At 45.5% G+C, this 3238-nt stretch overlaps 1 pseudogene; it reads right to left on the bottom strand.

The window, feature by feature from the left end:
- Positions 1 to 1157: 1157 nt before the first annotated feature.
- On the bottom strand, positions 1158 to 1898 carry LOC127188604 (thiosulfate sulfurtransferase/rhodanese-like domain-containing protein 3; annotated as a pseudogene).
- Positions 1899 to 3238: the final 1340 nt, after the last annotated feature.

Genomic DNA, 3238 nt, shown 5'->3' with positions numbered 1-3238 from the left:
CACACACACATACACACACACACACACACACACACACACACACACACACAATGAACAAATCATTGCAATAAAAAGGGGGAAAGGGACCATTAGTTGCAGCAGGTATGTCAGTGCAGATCTGTCTGTAATCTCAGCCCTCAGGCATGAAAGCAGGTTAGGAATTCAAGGTCATACTCCATTATACTGTAAAACTGAGGCCAGCCTGAGTGACATTAGACCTTGTCTCAAGGGCTGGGCGTAGTGGCACACGACTTTAATCCTAGCACTAGGGAGGCAGAGGCAGACAGATCTCTGCCTGCTTGGTCTACAAAGTGAGTCCAGGACAGCCAGGGCTCTGTTATCCAGAGAAACCCCATCTAGGGGGTTGGGGGAAGGAAGGAAGGAGAAGAAAAGGAAGACCTTGTCTCAGGTAACAGCAGCAACAACAAAACCAAGAAATAGACAGAGCCAGATGTACTCATAGAGGGAGTGTGCCGTGTCTTCTGGCATCCCTCTCTCTTCCTGAAAGCCACCAGGATTCACTTATCGCCGTGAGTGAATGAATTTATCTTAATCTAATCACATCTTTTTTTTTTTTTTCCAAGCTGGGATAAAATTTGTTTTTATTAGTTTTTACATTGAGGTATATTACTTGTAAAACACCTATTTTTATGTTGGCTTTGATGAGTTTTGACACACAGACCCTTGACATTTCAGTCATGCCACAGAACACCTCTACTCTCTCACAAAATTCCCTGGCCTCTTTAGGTTTATTTGTTTCTCATAGTCATAATCTATGGCAATTTTTATCCTCACCTTAAAAACTTTAATTTTTAGATTTAGTTGCATTGTTACTATCCTGGCCACATTGCCATGAGTCTTCAGAAGCTGAGAATGTGTTTTCCTGTTCAGAGTTGACTTCATCAGACCCTAGATTCTTTTCTTTTGTCTGTGGTCCAGGCTGGTCTCAAACTCATAGCAGTCTGCCTGCATCAATCTCCCGAGTATTGGAACTACAAATACAGGCCCAAAACTAGATGCTTCATTGTGGTTTGAGATCAGAACTGCTTGTTAATATGCCGGTTTTTGCTCATGGCCATGACTGCACACGACTTGTTAATACAAACTACCTGATCTTCTGGAATACCAAAATACTTAAAAATCAAATGTAAAGGGAAGGGCAACTGTGATCTGGATGTAATACATGAAAGAAGAATAATAAGAAACATTAACTGTACGCTCTGTATGTTTCCACATATGTAATTCAAATTATCTCAGTCTTCAGTAGACTTTGAGCAGTATCTTTAGTTCACAGATGAGGAAAATAGTTGCCAAGTAGTTATACAGAATCTATTAGCCTTTGGTGCCAAGATTGGATTTTTTTTCTTTTGCTTAATCTCCTATCCTTGGATATAGGGACACAGTGTCTGTTATTCCAAAAGTTCATTTTCTTGTTTCTTCTCTGAGATTTCATAGGTTTCCCATTCCTTCTACCCTCCAGCATTGTGTTGAGCACTGTTAAAGCCCAGTGATACTGCTGTATCCATAGCTTTCTTGCTTCTCACTCCAGCTAAGCAAGAAAACACTAGACTGTCAGATTTGGGTGGCTTCACTTCGTGGTACTTCGCTTTGGAGTCCCTTGGGTTCATCTGTAGAGCTTTGCCTACCTCACCCAATGGTGTGTTGATTGATCCAGGTATTTTTCCAGGCCCAAGAATTTCCCATGTATCTCTAACATTGATTAACTTAATGCCTTTGGAGTTCAATATGTTTTTTAGTTCCCAATAGGTCACACCCTTAGAAAGAGTAGAACAAAAATGCTGGCTGCTTCCTCATATTGACTTCAAACCGCCAAGCGCAGGCTCCACAGATCCTAGGGCCGCCCTGCATGCGGTCCTAAGCACCTGCCTGGCCAGCATCACCAAGGACTGTCTGGGCCTCGGGTCCAGCTGAGCACTTCCTCCTGGTCACATCTTAAAGCCCTAGCTATGCTCACCCTGTTAATGCGTCTTAATATGGATCACAGAGGCATTGGAAGACACACCTACACCATAGCCGGATCCCATGAGATGACAAGGCTGAAATTACAACCAGACTGATGTTATTATAAAGCGAGACTGTCCTCGGCAAGCCCCCTCACATGGGCTGCCAAGCGTTGGGAGGGTGCCTACTAGACCTCCTTCTGCTGGTCCTCTGTCCCTTGGGGCCAGAAGGGACCAATACCCCAGGCTGACTTACACTGTAGGATGGCCTTTGCCCCTTCTGCCTCTAAAAGACTGAATCACCAGGTGTATCCCTGCCCTTTGAGATTGGTTCCAAAGCCAATCAAACAGTCTTCTTTGCTTCCTATTCTCCAAGAGGAACAGAAGACATATGTCCCCTCTCTTTGTGTTACTGTTTGGGCCATTCCACTAGCCTGCCCTTGGGGACCTAGCAGCACCATATGCCGTCACCTGCAGCTGCTGCCAGGTGTGCCAGGCATGTGTGGAGATAGAAGGGACCCTACCCATCCCAGATCCCCTTTTGCCCTCATGTTTCTCTCTGTCCTCAGTGCCCTCCCCTCCCCCACTTTCATGGCTCTGCCTACATGTCCACTTGTCTGCTTCTATTCCTTTTCCAGATCACTCCTCAGGGCTGTTGCACCGCATAATTGCTTTTCTTTGTAGATTTTGTTTATTTATTACCACCATCATCGTGTGTGTGTGTGTGTGTGTGTGTGTGTGTGTGTGTGTGTGTGTGTGTGTGTTTTAAGCTAGTACCTCATGCAACCCGTGCAGACCTACCCTAGAATTTTCTGTGTAGCTGAGACTGGCCTTGAACTCTTGACCATCTAGTCTACACTTCTCAAGTGAAGGATTACAGGTGTATGCCACCATTCCTGGCTTAATAGCTGTGGTTTAAGAGGGCCCTTGTGTGCTGGGCGGTGGTGGTGCATGCCTTTAATCCCAGCACTTGGGAGGCAGAGGCAGGCAGATCTCTGTGAGGTCGAGGCCAGCCTGGTCTACAAAGTTAGTCCAGGATAGCCAAGGCTACACAGTAAAACCCTGTCTTGAAACACCCCGCCCCCAAAAAATAATAGAGCCCTGTGGAAATCATGGTGGTACACGCCTTCAATTCCCGCACTGTGAGTTTGAGGCTAGCCTGATGTACAGATCGAGTTCCAGGACAGCCAGGGCTACACATAGAGAAACCCTGTCGAAGAAGAAGAAGAAGGAGAAGCGAAGAGAAGAGAGAGAGAAGAGCAGAAAGAAAGAAGAGA

Source organism: Acomys russatus, chromosome 4, assembly GCF_903995435.1.
Source record: "Acomys russatus chromosome 4, mAcoRus1.1, whole genome shotgun sequence".
Taxonomy (NCBI): domain Eukaryota; kingdom Metazoa; phylum Chordata; class Mammalia; order Rodentia; family Muridae; genus Acomys; species Acomys russatus.
The sequence above is the reverse complement of the archived record's forward strand: the minus strand, read 5'-3'. Positions and strand labels throughout refer to the sequence as shown.